This window comes from Ursus americanus, chromosome 35 (genome assembly GCF_024610735.1).
Source record: "Ursus americanus isolate L20-20 chromosome 35, mUrsAme1.1.p, whole genome shotgun sequence".
Classification (NCBI taxonomy): Eukaryota; Metazoa; Chordata; class Mammalia; order Carnivora; family Ursidae; genus Ursus; species Ursus americanus.
The window spans coordinates 10,218,561-10,241,412 of record NC_142161.1 but is presented as its reverse complement, the minus strand read 5'-3'; the positions used below and the strand labels follow the sequence as shown (position 1 = coordinate 10,241,412).

The window sequence follows — 22,852 nt, the reverse complement described above, 5'->3', positions numbered from 1 at the left end:
TATCTTTGAATCTGTCTCTGGAACAGTATAACATCTATTAAATATTTATTGAGCAAATAGATGGGTGAATAATATTATATTATTCTTATATGCAGAAGTTTCATATATGGAGAATCATCTTCAATGTCTTTAAGGTTCATAACATTTTGGACTATAAATTGTAGATAAAATAGTTTGTGTCTCTTTTAATTTTGAAATATGTAATAACATAATATGTTCTATTATCATTGGTATTAGACTAACATTAGACTTGAGATATTCATACATTGGTGTATATATGTATGTTTTTATAAAGTCTTATTACCTTTCTGTATTTCATTCCAGTTTTCATTTGAAATATTATTTGTCATATATGTTTCACATTAAAAGAGAAGTTAGATCACTGAAAATCCTCATAGCAAAAGTTACTTCTAAACTTTTATTCATTGTATAAGGAGAACATTGCATACATTTTGAAAAAAATTTTTTTAGTCCTAATGTCAGTAAATTACTCGTGACATTTTTGTCTGTACACCTGCAGACCTTTTAAAATGTATTTATGTACAAACTTTTCAGTAAAAGGAAGATCTCACTGTACATATTGTTCTTTAACTGAGCATCATTTTTGAGTTGACAAAATTACCCAAAACATTTTAGGGTAGGAGTTGCCATTTGATGATCATCTCTGCAGATGATGCTCACATTGAAACTAGAAGGTCAACCATATGGAGAGGTTAAAAATAAAATCTGCTGGCCTTCCAAATCCTCTTATCAGCCACCTAACGGGGTCAGATACTGACAATGATGCATCTGAGAGCAGCGAGTAAAGACAGATTGCAGAAGTTTCATAATTGTGAATTGTGTTCGCAATTTATTCATTTTTGCTTATGTTCGTTCCCCGTCTTGGGGTCTCTGGACTGTGCAAACTAGGGTGACAAATCTCAGATGTAGCTCTAAAGGGCTCGTAGTCATTTACATATTCATGCATGAAATAAAGTATTTTATGATATGTCAATCAAATATACTCAGAAATCAGAAGGCAAGTTTTTTCCCAAAGTAAGTTCCTTCTAAATGTAGCTAAAAAGAGCTACTTTGTCATTAAAGTGAATGAATATTCATTTTTAGAACAGACATGATGTTTGGATTGTGTTAAACATATGTCTGTTAGTGAAAGTGTGAGTCACAAAGAAAATTTCATCTAAAAATAATATCTATAGAAAAAAGCAATAAATATACACATGGAAAAATACTACTTTTTTGGTAAACTTTTACTTCATTTTTAATGCTTGTGATATCATGTATTTATTTTCTGTTATTACAAGAAATGGGTGACCGTGGCTAAGAGGTGGAGGCAACCCAGGTGTCTTATCCATGGATAGATGGATAAACAAGACATGGTATATACATAGAATGAAATATTATTCAACCTTAAAAAGGAAGGAAATTCTGACACATGGTATAACGTAGATGAACCTTGAGAACATGATAAGTTTATATAAGCCAGCCGCAAAAAGACAAATACACGTGATTCCACTTATATGAGGTCTCTAGAGTTGTCAAATTCATAGAAACAGAAAGTAGAATGGTGGGTGCCAGGATCTGGGGAGAGGGAGAAATGGGGAGTTCTTTAATGGGTATAGATTTTCACTTTTGTGAGATAAAAAGTTCTGGAGATTGGTTGCATAACAATGAATATACTTACCCCTTCTAAACTATACAGCTAAAAATGGTTAAGAGTAAATTTTATAGTATGTGTATTTTGCCACCATAAAAAAAAGAGAGAGAGAGAGAAGGTATAATTTTTAGACTGGAGCTTATTTATTTATACCCGTAATTGTTTCTACAGAATAGATACCTAGGATTGGTCTTGGACCTCTAACGGGGTTATGATATAATACATGATTACTGATCAAATGCAGATACATTAGAAAATCTAGTTAAGGCTCAATGGCAAGTCACTTGTTCCTAAATTGTCTTTTTTGTTTATTTTTGGTAGAAAACATTCGGTATTGTAAATTATTATTTGTAGAATAATTAAAAGCTAACTAAAGTTTTGAAATCACCATGTTCAAATATGTATTTGAGAGCTCCTTTGCTTTTTAATGGTTATTAATTCATAATCCAGAAACATTGATTTATTCACATATTTATTGACAGCTTACTATTGTGTGAGAGACTGAGCTGGGTGAAGATATATAATGATGAATAAGTTAAGTCTTGTTCTCAAGGGATTTAAAGTCAATTGGAGTGGAGTGGGAGGAGAGTAACAAACAGAAAATTACAGTAAAGTACTATAAAGATTATGAAGGGGTAAATAAGAGTATAATAGAAAAATGTAGGGTTTGGGGAGTTCAGGGTTTCTGTTTTGGGGCGTCAGGAAACAGTTTGTGGAAGAACTAGTAGCTTTGTTTAATGAAAAATATAAGTTCATGAGGTGAAATTGTTGGAGGAGAAAATGGAGGGAGCAATAAATGCAGAGGCCTATAGATGGAGCCTTCCATTCCCGTTTTCTGGGCTAGTCCTTCATGTCTGTTGTCCTGGAATGCATGGTTTCTTGTTCACTGTCTTATGTCCAGGTTTGGTGGCATGCCTATAGGGCTCAGAAAACATGGCTTAGTAACTGAGAGTAGTTTGCTGTGCTTGGAACACTGAGTTTAGGGTGGGGGAGAGGAAAGATGCCATAGGTAAGGTGAGGCTACATTATGAAGATACATACCGCCTTGTAGCATGATTCTGGCCGTGAAGAACCATGCAAGATTTTTATTGGGGAAAGTAGTATGGAGAGATGTGTGCTTCAGAAATTTGATTCTGGATTCACTGAAGAGAAGAGACTGAAATGGAATGAGAGGCAGGACCATCACTTAATAAGGTAGCAGCATCATGGGGACAATAAGTGACGTTGTTTGTGGGGATAGAAAGGAGTGAGTGAATTCCAGAGCTTTTAAAAAGCTAGACTTGCTCTTTGCCACATCTACGGTGAGAATGAAGACCATTCTCAGCAATCAGACTGCTGACATTCCAAAAAATGTCAGCATCATCACTCTGAAGGACCCCAGAGGAACCCTGCGAAGGGACTTCAGTCACATCAGTATAGAATTCAATCTCAGAAAAAGAAGAGGCTCTGGATTGACAAATGCTGAGGAACTAGGAAAGAACTGGCTATTGTTCTCACTGTCTGTGGTTGTGCACAGAACACGATCAAGGGCGTTATGCTGGGCTTCCCTTACAAGATGAGGTCTATGCATGCTTACTTCCCCATCAACATTGTTATTCAGGAGAATGGTTCTCTTGTTGAAATCAGAAATTTCTTGGGTGAAACATATATACGCAGGGTTCGGATAAGACTAGGTGTTGCTTGTTTGGTATCTCAAGAAAGTTGAGTTAATTCTTGAAGGAAATGACCTTGACCTTGTATCCAACTCAGCTGTTTTTATTCAGCAAGCCACAGCAGTTAAAAACAAGGATATCAGAAAATTTTTGGATGGTGTATATGTTTCTGAAAAAGGAACAGTTCAGCAGGCTGATGAATAAGATTTAAGTTGCCCAGCTATAGAAACAGCAAGATGTCGGATGATTTTTCAGACTCAGTTGTGATATTTTAGTAACCAAGGCGAAAGATTTATTCGATCTGAAGAAAATCTAGAGTATTTATTTGTGATATTTTAAAGATGCAATTAAAGCTATATTGATTTGGATTTTTTTTTAAAGCTAGACCTAAGATTTAAGAATATTGAGTGTGTGTGTGTGTGTGTGTGTGTGTGTGGTGTGTATAAGTGTGTGTGGGGGAGGGAAAAGGATGACATTATGGCTTGGACTATTGAGTGAATGGTGGAGCTGTTCACCAAGGTAAGGACAGAGAAGAGAGGAGAGTGTTTGGGAAAACACAACCATCTTCACTGAAGCATTGGGAGGGGATAGAAAACCCTAGTGAGGGTCCGTGAATTGGGATGAAAAGAGGTCCAAAATAAGGAACCTAAGGGGAAAAAAATGGAAGAGTGAACAGAGGATGACAACGCACAATCAAACCTACCCAAACCAACAAAACACAAAACGAACAAAAAAAACCCCCAAAGCAGCAAACAAAGCAAAGCTGAGCAGGCGTGGGTCAGAGAGGGAGGAGGAAAACCTAGAGTGTCCTTTCAAGAAAGGGAGCAGGGTGTTTTTGGAATGAGGTGGTAGTCAGTAGGCTCTCAGGGAAGGGTTTGGCAGCAAGGTGCTGCGTGGTGTGCTTGGTGGAAGGCATTTCAGGAGTGCTGTGGGGCCCAGGGCAGGTTGAAGTGGGTTGCTGAGTTACGTCAGAAGTGGAGGCTAGGAGCCAAGACAACCATTTCAAGAATTTTTACTGTAAAGTGGAGGAGAGTAGAGTAGAAAGAATTATACTAGAGAGGATATAATAATATAATTTTATTTTTATTTTTAAAAAATGTTTATTGTGATAAAATACATGAAACATAAATTTACCACTTTATTCATTTTAAGTATACAGTTCAATGGCATTAAGTATATTCATGGTGTTGTGCAATCAACTGTCTAGTTCCCAAACTTTTTCAACACCCCAATAGCAACTCTATACCCATTAGGCAATAACCCTCCAACCCTTCCTCCCTCTAACGCCTGGTAAGTCCTATCTAATCTTTGTGTCTCTCTGAACTTGCCTATTGTAGATATTTCATATGAGTGGAATCATCCAGTATTTGTCCTTTTGTGACTGGTTTGTTTTACTTAATGTAATGTTTTAAAGGCTCCTGTGTGTTGTAGCATGTATCAGAACTTGACTCCTTTCTATGGTTGAATAATATTCCATTATATGTATATACTGTAAATTGTTTATATATTCCTCTGTGGACACTTGGGTTGTTTATGAATAATACTGCTAAGAACGTGGGTGTACAAGTATCTTTTTGAATACCTGTTTCCCCTTCTTTTGGATATATACCTAGGAGTGGAATTACTGGGTCATGTGGTGATTCAGTGTTAACTGTTTTGAGGAACCACCAAACTGTCACAGAGACTGCGACATTTTACATCCCCCACCAGCAAAGGATCAGGGTTCCATTTTTTCCACATTATTGCAAACACTTGCTTTCTGATTTATGTATGATTCTTGGACTTTAATAATCCTAATACTTCCTCCCATCTGGGCTCTTGTGGACTCCCTCGCCCCTACTCCGCCTGCCAATTTTATCTGTCCTTGAGGCGTCATCTCCATTTTATAGGTGTAAAAATTAAGGCTTTGGAACGTTCAGAAGTTTGCCTAAGATAAGTGCATTGTATCTTTCACTGTAAAATCTGTATGGATATAAAGACAATATACACATATTCATCATTGGTCTTTATTTTTCCTCTCATTGATCTAAAACCAAAACCAAACTAAACTAAAACTGAAACTAAAACTAAAATAGGAGCTAAAACTTAAAGCTGAAACGTGTAAGATTACAAAGCAACCTGCTATTTAAGACACATGCAGCTTTTACTAGGTGGACTGCCAGGCAGTGAAAACCTGTATTAATACACCGGCAGCTACATTTGATAAAACTGTTAGAGAACAGATCTTAATAACGTAAAATAACTGCATGAATTTGATCTGTGAATGAAGAGGTTTCCATTTTGTGTAGTTCTTCAAACTTTTTTGAACATCCACACCATTCGTGAAAATAAAGTTGATCACATATTCCTATATATGTGATCTGTATTAATAAATGATACTGTAGTAATACAACTTACAAAATAAAACAATATATTTTATAAAGGTAAGAATAACAATATGAAATTATTGAGTATGAACATAATCTCCATTTTCTTTCTCTATACAGTGGTTTTTCTTGCTCATTTCTGGGGTGCATGCACCTCTACTTGTGTAAATTACTGATAAAAAAATGGCTAACAGCTGTCTTGTGTGATGTGTTCAGGCACTTTTTGATCATTTTTTTTTTAAGATTTTTATTTATTTATTTGACAGAGATAGAGACAGCCAGTGAGAGAGGGAACACAAGCAGGGGGAGTGGGAGAGGAAGAAGCAGGCTCCCAGTGGAGGAGCCTGATGTGGGGCTCGATCCCATCATGCCGGGATCATGCCCTGAGCCGAAGGCAGAGGCTTAAGGACTGAGCCACCCAGGTGCCCCCAGGCACTTTTTAAAACAAATATTTCAAACATCCTTTGTATGTGAAGGGTATTTACTCAAATGAATTCACAACTGCATGTTGAATATTTATTACATACAAAGCATTTTTGTACATATTGTGATCTTGCTTTGCTCTCTGCAAAATATGCCGTAAAGTTTAGTTGTAACTATATCTAGCTCAAGTTCCAAAAGCTTGCCCTTGAGGAGAAGTGCCTCTAATTGTAGGAGAAAAGGAGTATAAGCAACATCAAATTTACTTATAAAGCAACGTTTGCAACCTTCGTCTATAACTTGTATTTAAATTGTCTTTGGAAAAGTGAACGAGGTGATAATTTATCACACGAAGCTGTTTGTGCTCGTGTTTTGGCATTTTGAAGAAAAACACAAGTACATTAATAGAGTGTCGGGGGAAATTGGCAAAGCACTCTGTGTGATCTCGGGAAAACAATGTCTAAAATACATATATATATTTGAATAACCTGAATTCACTTGAATATATTTCTGCTTTGACTGCTTTTGTGAATTGATTTGCTCCATAGCAACTATCAAACAGAACTATGCTAAAGGGGAAGAAAGAAAAGGAGGATATTTGGTGTGGAGATTTTAAATGGCTTTTGAGTCAGCAGTCAGCTGTTTTCCTTTTGACTGTAGTAATTATTTAAGAAGATTTGAAATGTATTTTTGTGGTTACATTTTAAGTACATTAGTAAGTTTTTCCTGAATGGTGTGTTTTTGTTTCTTCATTGGGTAAATAACTGAGTTTCCTCTCCAGAAACAACATCAGATTCAATTTTTCAAGGTCAGAATGCATAAACTTTTTGCTCAGTGGCTCTTGAAACTCTCATGGCTCCGTGCAGGTGACTGTCCAGCTAAATTCCAGAGATGACATTAATGAGTGAGAAGAATGACGTTATGGGAACAGCTTATCAATGAATACAGCTACTGTTATATTAGTTCTAGAATTAGGAAAAGACAGTTTTCCATTTGTATAGGCGAGTCAGGAACACTTTCTAAGTGTGTTTCACATTTTTTACATACCCTTTTCACCCTTGTTTTAACAAGATTAGTGGATGGTAGTTTGGGCCAAGAGGTTTACCATTTCATGCGGAGCTGCCTGGATTTCCAAACATGTTATCATCTCTTTTAGAAAATAGGTTAATATGTGTGAGTCATGAGGACCCAGACCTAGAAACAAACACTTTGGTAGACAGTTGACATACAGCAGGTCAGAACACTTACCATCATACTCACAGCGTGGGTCTAGAACTGCTCTTTCAAATGATGATGATGACGGTGATGATGCTGATAGGAACAGCTAATGTTTACTAAGAATTGACTGGAACCTACTTTGCTAAGAACTTGGTATGTATTATCTCATTTAATCCTCAGAACTTTGCATGCATTATCTCACTTATCATGAGTTATTCATAATCCCCCTTTTATAGATGGGGAAGCAGATATAGTGAATTGTTCAAGGTCACATATTTAATGGCCAAGTCAACTTAAAAACTCAGGCTTTCTGACTACAGAGACTGGGTCTGTGAAGCTCTACTGCCTCTAATTTTGGTGATAAATATTTTGGCAGATGGCGATCACAGAAGTTGCTTTAAGTCACAACTTTCAAGTACTCTTCTTTTCTTTTCTTTTTTTAGATTTTATTTATTTATTCATGAGAGACAGAGAGACGCAGATGCAGAGGGAGAATCAGTGTCCCACAGAGTAGGGAGCCGGATGTGGGACTTGATCCAAGGACCCCGGGATCACTACCTGAGCCATAGGCAGACACTTAACTGACTGAGCCACCCAGGCGCCCCTCAAGTACTCTTTTTTTTTCTAAGTCCAAACTGTGTAGCTTCTATCCCCCCCAAATTATATTATCGCTTTTGTAGTTTTAAAGAGGAAGGTGTGAAAATTTGAAATGTTATCTGTTCTCATTTAATTCCCTACTTTACATGGAGAGCATATCGTACCCAGATCTAAATGTCATTACCATTTGCTTCTCACACTTAACGAAAGGGAAAGTATATGCTCAGTTTTGAGCAGAGGATCCCTTGTAGGAGTGTGACAGTGCTCAACAAAGTTTTGGCACTTGTGTTTGGCAAAACATCCCAGGCAGATGAAAGATTCATATGGCAGGAGCGCTGCTACTCGGAAAGGTGCGTTAATATGAATATTAACACCTGTAAGTGTTTGTGAAATAACCTTAATGGAAGGACTAGAATATTGACAAAACATTATCAAAAAATTATTCTATATTTAACAGATAAAGATACAAAGAGTAATTTATTGCAGAAGTCTGTGATGATTCAGTTCCAAATTGAATGTGATGTCTGTAATTATATTTTAGAATATTAAACAATATGGATGTGATATCTGATTCTTAAATATCATCATTACACTGAGTTCTAAATATAATCCATCTATAACCATACTTACAGCAGATATTACTGTGTGTCAAGCAATACTTAGAAGTACCAAGAAAGAAATGGAAAATTCAAACTTATGTGATTTCAAAATAATTCTTAGCATTGCTTCAGGGGTTATTAAGACAAACGGAAGGGATTTTTACAAGGTATAGTTCAGTTGCAGTTTTCTTCCTCAGAATTCACATTATTGCCACAGCCTACGAATGACAAACATTTGTGGACTATGGCAGCAATCTGTTGGGTGTTTCAATCTATTTTGAGCTGAAATTGATTAGCACTTTATGAAAAGTGTACAGAAAATTGCCATGCTTATCAAGGCAAATCAAGCCATAATTCTGCCTTTTTTTTTGTACACCTGCAGCTATGAATATTTTTTGGTGGATACATTGAGATGTGCTCAAGAATATACATATTGGACTGCATATCATGCAATTTATTCTGATCTTACTGACAGTTTGCAAACAAAAACTCAAAACAAGATGCAACTGTGTGTAGCTCCCGAACTGTAGGTTCTGATTTCGGCATCCATGAGTGTACAAGGAAAGGGGCCTACAGCTGAAGAGGTGTGCTTTTGCTCATCTTACTGTGAAATATAATCTGGGCATTTGTTTGATGGATTTCATGAAATATGGAGGAAATCTGCACTAAGGGTAAGGGTTTCATCTGATTGCCTTTATTTTTACTCCACCTTGGTAATACTAAGGAGAAGAAATGAAAATAACCTGGAGTTGATGACTCTAGTGGCGTAAGTTAACCATATTCAAGGGGAGTCGTTAAGAATGAGGAAAGGAGGAAGTGAGCAGGGACGGTGAATTTCGTATTTTGAGAGGAAGAGCCCTTTCTGTGGCAACACCTTCAAAGAAAAACAAGCACTGTAAGTCAAAGAAAAGGGGGAAGACCATGGACTACATGGAAGTCAGTGTTATTCGACATACTTTTAAAAACAGAAAAACAGGGGCGCCTGGGTGATACAGCGGTTAAGCAGCGTCTGCCTTCGGCTCAGGGTGTGATCCCGGCGTTCTGGGATCGAGCCCCACATCAGGCTCTTCCGCTATGAGCCTGCTTCTTCCTCTCCCACTCCCCCTGCTTGTGTTCCCTCTCTCACTGGCTGTCTCTATCTCTGTCAAATAAATAAATAAAATCTTTAAAAAAAAAAACAACAGAAAAACAGTGGAGAAATAGGCTAGTCTTCATGTTGTCACTCTCAGGCAGAGTTGAGAAGAAATATCATCAGATTAAAAAAAAAAGAAAGAAAATCGTTGAAAATGTGCTACGGAGTAAGCTAGTCACCTGAAGCTTATTTTAATTCCAGCAAATGTTACAAGTTGCTACTTAAAAGTCCCATGTTGTGTGCAATTTTTTTACTTTATGCCTGGCTCTCTAGAAAAGGATCCTGAATCATCTTGCTAAATTCCAGATCTGCAATGAGTCTCTTCTGATAGAATTCTGTATTTTACATGAAAACACATTTTTAATAAAAATTACCTTAAAAGCAGCTTTTTAGATGTTTGCAATGAAAAATAAGGAAAAGGAAAATTGAAATCATTCATGATTGTAACACTCAGACTATATCATTCCACTCTTTTTATTATAGATTTGATATGGTAAACTGTTTTGGGATTTGCTTTGTTATACACTACGCTATGAATCTATTTCTGTGTCATTAAATACTTTCCTGTCATATTATATTTAGAAAATATTCAGTTTTTTTTTTTAATCAAGGGTACTTTCCAGTGTTATTGTATGGATTTCCAACATCCAGTCTCTGCATGGTTGGGTGTTTCGATATTTCCAATATTTTGCAATTAACAACAGTAATAATTTTATCATCATCATGAACATTAAAAAAATTTGCTGAGGTAAAATTCTCAGAACCATCAGTGTTGTACATCCACCACCTATCTCTACTTCCAGAGCTTTGCATCACTCCAAAGTAAAACACCTTATCCAGTAGGGGCAGTTCTCTTTCTGGCCCCAGCCTAGCTCTCCCATCATTGTCTCTCCCCTCGTCAGGTTTTTTCTAGTGCCCAGACCAACCTCGTGAATTCCTGCTCCATCACCTTTGTCAGTTGCATTCACTGTCCACTTCCCTTCATCCATTATTCAAACCCAAGTCAGTTCTCACCTCCTTTGTGAAAACCTCTCTTACCAACTAAGCCTCCACGATCTCTCTCTTCTGAAAATATTAGCGTGCATGTCTGTATTGTTCATTTGGCCCATTTTTCCTCTTATAATGCCATTCCAGTAGCATGTGTTGCCCATAAATTATATTGCAAACAATTTCCATTTTGCTAGAGTGCTCTCTTATCTATTTTATGTTCCCTGATAGTTGTCTTAGTACATGGCACAACAGAAATGCACAATAAGTTCTTGTCAAATGAATTAAAATTCATTTTTTTTCCCTTACAGACCTTAGCGTAGTGCTTAGCATAGAGTCCCAACAAATATTTACTGATTGATTTAAACATATTTATACTTTTACCTAATTATCTCTCTTGAGGTCACAGGTTCTGCATAACTAACAGCTTTGTATACAAGTACTGTATGTACTCTGATTTATATGACCTTATTTAGGAGATTTATTTTTAAATACTGAGATTTATTGAACAAGGCAGTATTCATATGTAAATCAGCCTTTCTTTCAGTCTTTCTCTCTTTCTTTTTTTGAATTTGGCCTAGTCTTTCTCAGCCTTCATATTTCTATGTGTGATGTTTGTTTATATATGGCATTTCCACCTGTGGGACTACAAAGTGAGGGATTATGTTTTTGCTTTTGTTTTCCTAATGGCACTAGTGACTAGTAGCTTCAGAGAACATTTCATAGTGGCTGTAGGCCCTTCTTGGCAATTGTTTCTGATACCTCAGTGCTCATTTTCCTAGAGATAAAAATTATATGATTTCTGCCTAAGTGTACTTGCTTTGCACTTGTGTGCACGTTGGTTGGCCTCTGTAAGTTGAATGCATGTTTCCATAGGAACTGGAAATAATAAATTGATATTACTATGCTTAGAGTTTCATTGTTCTGTGAAGACGTTTCCGAAGAGAATGTGAATTTATCTAAGTAATCTGTCCATTTGGCTTTTTATAATAATATATATTTTTGAAAAGTTCCACTTTACTCCAAGAAAATATCTTTCTCTTCTTCATTACTCCTGAGGAAAGATTCCTACTATGAATTGATGAATTTTTCACCCCCCTTTCCCCTCTTAAATGATTCCATGAAAAGCAGATGAAAAAAAAAAGTGCAGTGAAGATCAGATTCAGAGCTAAATCTCTCAAAGTGTATTTTCTTCCATATATTTCTGGTGGACTTTTTTACAGCATAAGGGCCACCATTTATTTTTATTGTTCTTGTAATCAGTGAATAGGTTGAGCTTAATTTTATTGACACTCCTTTTTAAAACAATTCAGCCTGATTTCAGAAGTGACATATTTTGCATCAGGAGAGGACTAAGCTATGCAAAGTGGCATCCTTTGAGGAATGCTCATTACCAGAATGGCAACAAGGAACTCAGCTTGAGCAGTTCCTATAGTGATTGCAAACTGGCTCACTTCCCAGCTCTTAACAATTTCAGTGTGGGTTTCTCTTGATTGACCATCAGTCTTCGGCATCTCTAAACACATATATTACACACACACACACACACACACACACACACACACACACACACTTGGCCAGACACAAGATAAACAAACAAAGACTCTTATTAAACTCCAGAACAGCTTACATAGAGTGGTTTAATCCTTTTTGCATATAAATAAGATCCCTGCTCTGCTCTGCTATTTTGGAATATGGAAAGTCTATAAAGCTTGACTCTAAATTTCGGAAGGCATAGTCAACTGTAGACTGTTTTTGAGTGGTCCAGATATTCAGGGTCTATGACTAACGTTCTCCCGACATAGATTCTCTGTCTAAAACACAGTTGCCAGACTAATCATTCTGAGACTTATTTGTGACTGCCACTTCTAGCTTCACAGGTTGTTGCCTCACTTATCCATTACTTCTGTCATTTATTTTTGGGACATTCAGCATGTGCCGGGTACTATACTAGACAGAGTGTCAGAAACCTCCTTTATGTAGCCCCATACCCATTCTACCCCGAGTGCCACGGCTAGTGCCATCTCTGTGAATCACTCTCACAGTTATCTTGTAACAACAGATTTGACCATGTTACCTTCCTTCTTAAAGCATTTCAGTTAAGTCCAGTTATAGTTAGCCTAAGATCCAAACTCCTTATCACAGTTCACAAAGCCTTGTGTGATTTGACCCCTGCCACCTGTCTGACCTTTCCTTCTATTCCGTCCCTTGACCACTGTGTACCAGCCACACTGGCCACCTTTCTGTGCCTCCACGAGGCCAGGATCTTTCTCGCCTACAAGGCTTTGTACGTGCTGTTCCCTCTGACTGGAACACCCTATCCCCTTCTTGCCAAAGTTGGCTCCTTCTCCTCCCTCATGTCTTATCTTAAATGTCACTCCTCGGAGAGTTTTCCTCTGACCATGCTATGTAAATAGGCCTCCCCATACTCTCTTTTGTTATACTCTGTTTATCTTATAGCACCTTCAAAGTTTTAAGTTTATATTTATTTGCTTTCTTTGTTTTCTGCTGCCTTCTCTAAAGAATGATATCAGGAGGGGGTTTATAGACTGCGAGAGTAAAGTTTCTATCACATTGAAGAGAAGGCGTAGTACGAGGGAAGTTTTGAGAGAGCCAGAAAGATTAAACACAGTGAGAAGATTGATTTCTAAGATTTTATTTTATTTTTTGAAAAGATTTTATTTATTTATTTGAGAGAGAGTGAAAGAGAGAGAGAACATGAGAAGGGAGAGGACCAGAGGGAGAAGCAGACTCCCTGCTGACTGGGGAGACCGATGTGGGATTTGATTCTGGGACTCTGGAGTCATGACCTGAGTTGAAGGCAGATGCTTAACCAACTGAGCCACCCAGGCACCCGACTTCTAAGATTTAAAATGTGCAGCAGTTATCAGGACAGCTTTTGAGGTGAGGCTGTGGGTGTAGAATGCCAATGTCGAGTGGAGATGAAATGAGGGTTTCTAGAGTTGAGTGTCTACCACAAGCCAAACATTATTGGGCATTGGGTATATAAGCCTCAAAACAAAATCTAAATTGTATATTCTTACCTCCTTTGTTGTAAATTAATTGGCCATATATGCATGTTATACCTCCAGCTTTGTTTTTCTTTCTCAAAATTTCTTTGACTATTTGGTATTTTTTTTTAAAGATTTTATTTATTCATTTATTTTAGAAAGACAGCGTGCATGGTGTGAGTGGGGGGGGGCAGAGGCAGATGGAGAGAGAGGATCTCAAGCAGAATCCACGCTGAGCATAGAGCCTGATGCAGGGCTCGATCTCATGACCCTGAGATCATAACCTGAGCCAAACCAAGAGTCAGATGCTTGATCGACTGAGCCACCCAGGTGTCCCACTATTTGGGGTCTTTTGTGGTTCCATACAGACTTTAATATTCCTTGATTTTTGTGAAAAATGCCAATGGAATTCTGGCAAGCATTGCACTGAAACTGTACTATGCTTTGGGTAGTATGAACATTTTAGCAATATTATTCTTCCAATCCATGAACATGGAATATCTTTTCATTTATTTTTGTCTTTTTCAGTTTCTTGCATCAGTGTCTCATAGCTTTTAGGGTACAGGTCTTTCACCTTCTTGGTTAAATGTACTCAGGTATTTTATTCTTTTGATGCAATTGTAAATGGATTATTTTCTTAATTTCTTTTTCTGATAGAAACAACAGATTTTTGTTCATTAATTTTGTACTCTGTAACTTTACTGAATTTATTAGTTTTAATAATTTTTTGTTGGAGTCTTTAGGGTTTTCTGTATATAATGTCACATCATCTGCAAATAGTGACAGTTTTCTTTCTTCCTTTCCAATTTGGAAGCCGTTTATTTTTTTCCCTTGCTTAATTGTTGTGGCTAAGACTTCTAATACTTTCTTGAATAAAAGTGGGGGTAGTGGCCATCCTTGCCCAGGTCTTTCTTCACCATTCCTTGTCTTATGAAGGAGTTTTTAGTCTTTCACCATTGAGTATAATGATAGCTGTGGGTTTGCTATATATGGTATTTATTATGTTGAGGTACATTGCCTCTATACCCATTTTGTTGAGTTTTTATCACAAATGAATGTTGAATTTTGTCATATGGTTTATCTGCATCTATTGAGATGATTATATGATTTTATCTTTTATTTTGTTAATATGCTGTATCATGTTGATTGATTTGTAAGTGTTGAACCATCTTTATATCCCTGGAATAAATCTAACTTGATTGTTATATATGATCCTTTTAATATATTGTTGAATTTGGTTTACTAATATTTGTTGAGGATTTTGCGTCTGTGTTCATCAGGGATATTAGTATGTAATTTTATGACAAAGAAGGCAAGAATATACGATGTGGAAAGGACAGTCTCCTTAATAAATGGTGTTGGGAAAACTGGGCAGCCACATGCAAAAGAAGGAAACTAAGCTACTATCTTACACCATACACAAAAATTAACTCAAAATGGATTAAAGATTTGAATTTAAGACTTGAAACTCCTAGAAGAAAACATAGGCAACAAGCTCTTTGACATTTGACTTGGCAATGATTTTTTGGACCTGACTCCAAAAGAAAAGGCAACAAAAGCAAAAATATAAACAAGTGGGACTACCTCAAACTAAAAAACTTCTGTGCAGCAAAGAAAACTATCAATAAAATGAAAGGCAATCTATCAAATGGGAAAAAATATTGGCAAATCAAATATCTGGTAAAGGGTTAATATCCAAAATATATAAAGAACTCACCCCAATAGCAAAATCACAAACAATCTGATTTTAAAAAATGAGCAGAGATATTTCTCCAAAGAAGACATACAGATGGACAGCAGGTGCATGAAAAGATGCTTACCATCACTAATCATCAGGGAAATGCAAATCAAAACCATAAGGAGATACCACCTCACATGTATTAGAATGGCTATTGTCAGAAAGATAAGAAATAACAAATGTTGGTGAATATGTGGAGGACCCTGTGCACTGTTGGTGGGAATGTAAATTGGTGCCTCCTCTATGGAAAACAGCATTGAGATTCCTCAAAAAATTAAAAATAGAACTACCATATAATATAGCAATTCCATTTCTGGGTATTTATCTGAAGAAAAAACCCCACAAATTTGAAAATATATATGCACTCCTATGTTCATTGCAGCATTATTTATAATAGCCAACATTTGGAAACAACCTAAGACTTCATCAATGGATGAATGGATAAAGATGTGACATACATATACAATACCACTTAGCCATAAAAGGCATGAAATCATGCCAATTGCAGTAACATAGATGGGCCTTAAGAAAATTATGCTAAGTGAAATAAGTCAGATAGAGAAAGACAAATACTGTGTGATTTCACTTATAAATGGAATCTAAAAAACAAAGCAAACAAAACAAAACCATACAAACAGAGAACAGAATGGTGGTTACTAGAGGGAAGGAGGTCAAAAGGTTTCAAATACAAAAAATTTCAGTTATAGACTTTTAATTAAAATAATTAAGTCATGGCTAGTACAGCATGTTGACATAGTCAATAGTATTATAGTGAATACTTGAAGATTGCCAAGAAAGTAAGTCATAAAATTTCTTCTCACAAAAAAACATTTTTTTTTTTTACTTTTTTGTACATTTTTTGTGTGGTGATGGATAGTAATTAGACTTACTGTGGTGATCATTCCATAGCGTATATGACAACTGAATCATGTTGTATACCTGAAACTGACAGAATGTCATATGTCAGTTATACCTCAATTAAAAAACAAAAATAAAATCCAAAGCTCAGAATCCACTCTAGTCGTTTTCTTCTTGTTTCTAACTTCATTCCCCAGTGACTTTAACTTTCTAGCTCTGCCACTTTCTTTTCTCTAAATCCTGTGTAGGTCTATTGTTTGCCTTTCCTTTTGCCTATTTAAATCCTTTCCATCCTGTATATCTCAACTTTTGGAACTACTTTCCAGTTACCTCCTTTCTGATTGCCCCCGTCTCCCATTGGTATGTGTCATGTCTCTCCCCTGGGCATGTAGAGAGTTGGTTGTATCATTCTGTGTCTCTGCTGCCATTGTGTTTTATCATTCCTCCCACAGATCTTGTTTTCCTAGTTAGACATAAGCAGCTACAGTGCATAACAGTTCCTCATATATATTTGTAATATCATGTCCCAATGAAGTGTGTTAAGGAAGACATGGGACAAATATTTGATGATGGAAAATTAAGTCAGAGTTTCTTCTCATGTATGCAGCTGCCAAAGTGTTATATGGTGCTAATACATAGCTAATTAAGAAATTAACTGTTTGAGTACTTTGTTTATAAAATGTTTGTGTTGCCTATTATTTCAATAGAAAACTGATGGAGAGAAACAGACTAGACCTCTAAATGACATAGTTGCCATATTCAAGACTAATCAATCTTTCTTGCTCGCTTGCTTAATTGCTTGCTTGCTTTCCTTTCTTTCTGGGGGGCCGTTCTGAAATAATGGCAATATACTTTCTAAATTTCCATACTTTGTTTTCTATCACTTTATCTTATGTGAACTTTCACAATGACTAATGTATAATGAATATCATCATTCAACATGGTTGAATAATAGTATTTTTGTTCATTTTAATTTTTAGGTAATGTAACATTCTAGATTAAAAAAATAGATTACATTGGGACACCTGGGTGGCTCAGTTGGCATCTTCCTTGGGCTCATGATCTCGGGGTCCTGGGATTGAGCCCCACTTCGGGCTCCCTGCTCAGGGGGGAGCCTGCTTCTCCCTCTCCCTGTGCCATTCTCCCTGCTTGTGCTCTCTCTCTCTCAAATAAACAAAATCTTTAAAAAAAATTAAATTACATTTAAAGACTATTGAACACAAGGTAATGTTCATTGATTAAAAAGTACTAAAGTCTTATATAAGTTGTAATTTTTGACAAGTATTGTATCTCAGATGTATGGAAGTTAATGGACTGTTTTCTTAATAAAATATGGGATTAGCAGAGGGTTTGTTGTAATAGGTAATATGGAGAATAGCCAGGTGAATGGAATTTGGGATTTCCTGCCAGTACCAGAAACAACATAGAAATAGGGCAAATGGCAAGACATAACTAACTAAAACATTTTGATGGCCATTTTGATTTCCTCATTTGTAGGATTTTTGAAAACTTACTCATTCAGCAAATGTTTATTTAGTGCCTGTTTCATTGTGTTGGAGGGTAGAGATAATTACAAAGAGAATAAGACAAGCACAGTCATCCACCCCCATGATGCTTACATTATCTTCAGTATGCAATTGAGCATGCAATTTTTTGGCACCTACCTCCCTTGCATTTTGTATATTAATTTCATATGATCACTAAGTACTCCAAGACTGATTGATATTATCATAAATATATGGTAGCAGTTTTGTGTATATTTTTATAATTAGATGTTGCTTGCACACATGACTTGTATTCCAGAAAAATACAGAAAATAATTGAAGATCTGAAAAGACTACTATAATTTCTCAGTTCACTTAAGATATAGCTATTTGAAGAAAAAACCTGATAAAATAATTTGAACATTGGCTCAAAGATCAGACTTAGGGACAATTCAAGAGCATCCTCCAGCAAACTATGAGAATTCAGAGAGAGAAATCTAGTGGTAAGTTTATTCACATGGGTTTTTAACTGTAGTCCTCTTGTTCCTTTATTTCTCTGTCCTTTCTACCTTAATCTCAAGGCCTTGGGATTTTAAGTGAATTGATCCTTTTTTATTTTTAAGATTCATTTATTTGAGAGAGAGAGGGCATGAGCAAGTGTGTGTGTGTGGGGGGGGGACAAGGCGGGTGAGAGAGGGGCAAGCAGACTTTGCTGAGCACAGAGCCTGACATGGAGCTGCATCTCATGACCCTGAGATCTTGCCCTGAGCTGAAATCAAGTCTGTCACTTAACCAACTGAACCACCCAGGCACCCCTAAATTGCTTCTTCTTAAAGTTATTTTCAGAGTGATTTGTTTTGGGTACCAAAATGTCCCTCAATTTATCTACACACTCACACTCTCCTTTGCCTTGTGTGTGTGTGGTATGGGACATTTAAATGTCTGTTCTGAGCCTTTGCAATGCAAAAATGACAATACACTTTTGGTAAAAAGGGGTGGCATTCTTAGGAGAAAAAGTAGCTTGCTTTTTTCTGTTTTCTTCATGCTGCTTGTACGAAGGGTCTATGGGAAAGAATAGGTATTGGACCCAGAGTATTGGACTGCGTAAGACGGACTTTGCATCTGCTTGGAAGCCACATGGAATGTGCCGTCTTTTGAGGGTCAGAATCTACATTTAAATGGAAGAATTGGTTTAATTGGTGGGTAAATTGAGATTCCATATTCAGGTACCCTTAAAGACTTTTAAGTGTTGACTTTACTGTTTAGGTATTAGGTGAAACTCTCCATATTATTGTCTTTGATTCCTTCTGTAGATTTGTAAGGATATCTTCTGACCAAGTTACGTTGGCAGGAATGTTAATATGTTATTAGTTGAATTCCCGTACGGTCATTGCCCAGTAGTGACCAGATGTCCCAGTTAATGTGATTTAATTCTGCTTTTTAGCTCATAAAATAAATACTCTTTAGTATCTTGCTTTAGAGATGGATTCATTGCTTTACAACTGATACTATACATTCATATTTTAAAAATGAGTATTTTGTACTGCAAAATTGTATCATATCATTTAATAAGTTTACCTTAAAAGTATTTTGGCTGTTCATATGACTCCTCTGTTTCCTAGAAGTAACTAAAATTGCTGTTATTCTTTTGTGGTTTTTGAGATCCTATCATCTTACCTTAGATTTGCTGAAAAAATGTATGCCTTACTGATTTTTCTTGGGGGAAAAAGTATGCTTTTCAAGTCACGGTTCTCCAGGGCAATGGATGTTATCCAAATATGAAAAACAGATCTGGAGAGAAAGGAAAAACATGAATTGAAGATTTTTTAAAAATAAAAAATTATTTCAATAGCATCAAATTAGGATTGGAAGAGAGGAAGACAAGAGCATCTCAGGAGCACTAATGAACAGAAACCATGGTTCTTATACTTGGGAGTGAAAATTAGGGAGAAAAGAATTTGTATGTTTAAATATTATTTCCTGATTGGAACTTTTGGTGTCCTCTTATACTAGGTCAGGTGTGCCTCTGCTACTTTCTTTTAGTGCTAGGTACCTTTTCCCTCATGGCGGCATTGAAGTAGTAAATGTAATTATTTAATGATATTCTCTCTCTCCCTGGTAACCCCAGTAAACATCGTGGAGCATGGCACATGGGCTCAGTGCATTAAAAATACAACAAAATAAAAATGTTGGGAAGACAGACAGAAGAATATGAAAAATAAATGGTGTGCATATTGTCATGTGAGAACAACAGAATACAACTTTTGTTATGGCTTCCCAGATGAAAAACAGACAATAGAATTGAAAAATAAGATGGCTTGCTTTCAGCTTCAGGGGAGTGGTATATTTTCTTCATATGAATGAAGCATTCACTTGAAAACACTTTGTTTTTGATTCCACTGTTTCCAAAATACTTTTGTATCTGACCTTCTGTTTTTTACTTTAGTCCTCCTATGAGGAGGTATGAGTAAAATTTATATTTGCCATATTGATTAAAACACAAAACAAATGATACTGAAAAGATAATTAGGGAACCTTTCAAAATGTCCAGAGTAGGAAATAAAAAAAACTCTGATTTTTTTGACTCCAAAACTGACTCTCTTCTCCAGTTTTACTTAATTCATTGTTTTTTCCACTTGAGAGGTCCATGAAAGGAAACCCGTGAGCCTCTGCTACTGTTGTTCAGTAAGATTCTCAAAGAAGAGTGGGAGCTTAGTACAACTGGTAGAATGTCACTCTTCATCAAAACCAGAGTTGATTTTGTTCTATGAAACTACCAGAAAAGAAAACAGTTGGTGAAGACATAAGATAGAGTTATATTTGATATAGAAGCTTCTAGAAATGGTGTGTCAGGGTGCAGTTTGTAAGTCAGAGCACCTCTTACTAGAGGTAAGCTAAAAATCAACTCACTTCCTGAGATGTGGCATCAATCAAATGGAGACTCCCTTTTCGCTTTGCATTTTCCCCCCACAGCTGTTACTCGGTAAAAGTTCTACTGGGTTTAGAAGGTATCAGTTATAGTTTATTTGAACTTCTTTTGTTATTTTTTCCTAACTGAAAAATGAGTCTAATTTGGCTTGTTTCATGTACCGTTAAATAATTTTTAATAAATACTAAAAAAATGAAAGATGGAAAGGAGGGCCTAAAAATTAGACTAGTCTTTTTTTTTTTTTTAGTAAATGTGGAAAATGTAATCTCTCTGATTACAGAATTAAAACATAAGTGGGTAAGATAAAGATCTGGAAAGAGCTGGGAAGTTGATGTAGTGGAAAGTCTATTGGCCTTGGAGTCAAACAATCCAAATTTGAGTCCAAGTTTTTCTTTTTTTCTTTTTTTTTTTTTAAAGATTTTATTTATTTATTCAACAGAGATAGAGACAGCCAGCGAGAGAGGGAACACAAGCAGGGGGAGTGGGAGAGGAAGAAGCAGGCTCATAGCAGAGGAGCCTGATGTGGGGCTCGATCCCATAACGCCGGGATCACGCCCTGAGCCGAAGGCAGACGCTTAACCGCTGTGCCACCCAGGTGCCCCTATCTGTTTATATTTCTTGCTCCAACACTTTCGCCGATTGTTTACTTTTATTCCTCAAAAACTCTAATGAGAAATCTGTGGTTTTAGTGCCTCTGTTGTTCTGCTTAGGACCCCGACAGAGCTTTGGCTGTGGTTGTATTACCAGTTATTCAGGTATTTCAACAACTGGCTGCATTAATTAATTAATTAAAAAAAAATTTTTTTTGAGGAGGTTGGGGAATGGACACTGATGCCTCCCTGGCTTGCTGTATTTGGAATGTAAAATGATATGCTTGGCTCAAGTGAAAAACTCCTTGTAGACTTTGGCAAAAGGATTTGTCTTTGACTGTATAGACTGGCGGCCGCTTTTTGGTTTTCTAGTATTTTCTAGCCAGCCAATTTCAACTTCCTCTATTCTATGATGTGAGGTATTGGATGTGCTGTTCTTTGTACGGTGTCATCCTTCATCCAGACGCACATGTTTTAGTGAAGCCCAAAGCTGAAGGGATAGAATGATCCCATTGTGATGGGCGCGCAGACTGGTTATGATGTATTCTCCAGCATCAGAGATGATATCAGTGTACTTTCGCATCAGAAACTTCATCACCAGTGAAAATAGTGGAAATACATGGAAAGACTAGGAATCTAGGTGGTCTGTGTATGGTTCCATCTCTGGTACTGACTAGAAATGGAACCGTTCATAAGTTCCTTTATTTTGTAGGTCTTAATTTCGTAGTTTACAGGTTAAAGCTGTTATTAAGATGGCCATTTCATTCAGGTCTGATATTCTATAATTTAAGGCAGAGGTAAAATAGAGTACAGAGAAATGTATTCTAGGAATGAAGAACATAAGTAAGCCTAAAAAATTAAAAATATATGATGAAATATGGAAACAACAGCAAAATATAAAATTTCATATGTAAATCTCAGGTTGTATTGAGATGTGGTTGAAAGGTATGGATTTTGGAATCTACTACTATAATTTACTTTAAAAAACATTTCATCATGACAGTATTATAGTGTGTTTCTGTTGGTTTAAGCTGTATTGTAGGGTGGGCATTGGCCTAATCAGGAGTACACATCACTGAGAACTAAGCATTTAATCAAAAGGTCAGTCTGAAGAGATATATACCACCAGCTGTCTTTATCTTTGTTCAGCCATGAGAAGTTTTACTGGTAAGCCAGTTAATGTTAGAACTGGATAGTCACTGGTAAAATTTTTGGCTTCTTATTAGCATAAGGGGTGCTAAAATGAGTTTTTACTTTTTTAAAATAAAAAGTGGTGTTCAAGATTCGTGGATAGGCTACGATATCTTAGACACACATCCTGCGCTTGCAAGAACATGGCATCGGGATCTAGTGAGGCCTTCAGGAATGGCAATGGAAGCATGCATCCTAAACTAGCCAGCTGATAATTTAGAGGATTGTGGTTGCTATATACCTGTTTAAGGATGACTGAGCCCTTTCTGTAGATTGTTGCATGGAATATATGATCAGAACCCCAGAAAAGAATAGAAACCTGGGACCTCATTGAGTGTATAAACAAGCTTAAAAAACTGTTTTGTTTATTTGCTTTTTTGTACCTGATAGCTAATTAATGTTCCAAATTGTGGGTCACAATTTCTT

The 22,852-nt window shown here is 36.5% G+C and overlaps 1 protein-coding gene and 1 pseudogene across 4 annotated transcripts in view; both read left to right on the top strand.

The window, feature by feature from the left end:
• PRKD1 (protein kinase D1) overlaps positions 1 to 22,852 on the top strand; it is a 310,996-nt gene that overhangs the window by 44,610 nt on the left and 243,534 nt on the right. The gene's annotated exons all lie outside the window — the stretch shown is intronic.
• Positions 286 to 12,200, top strand: LOC148107106 (large ribosomal subunit protein uL6 pseudogene; annotated as a pseudogene).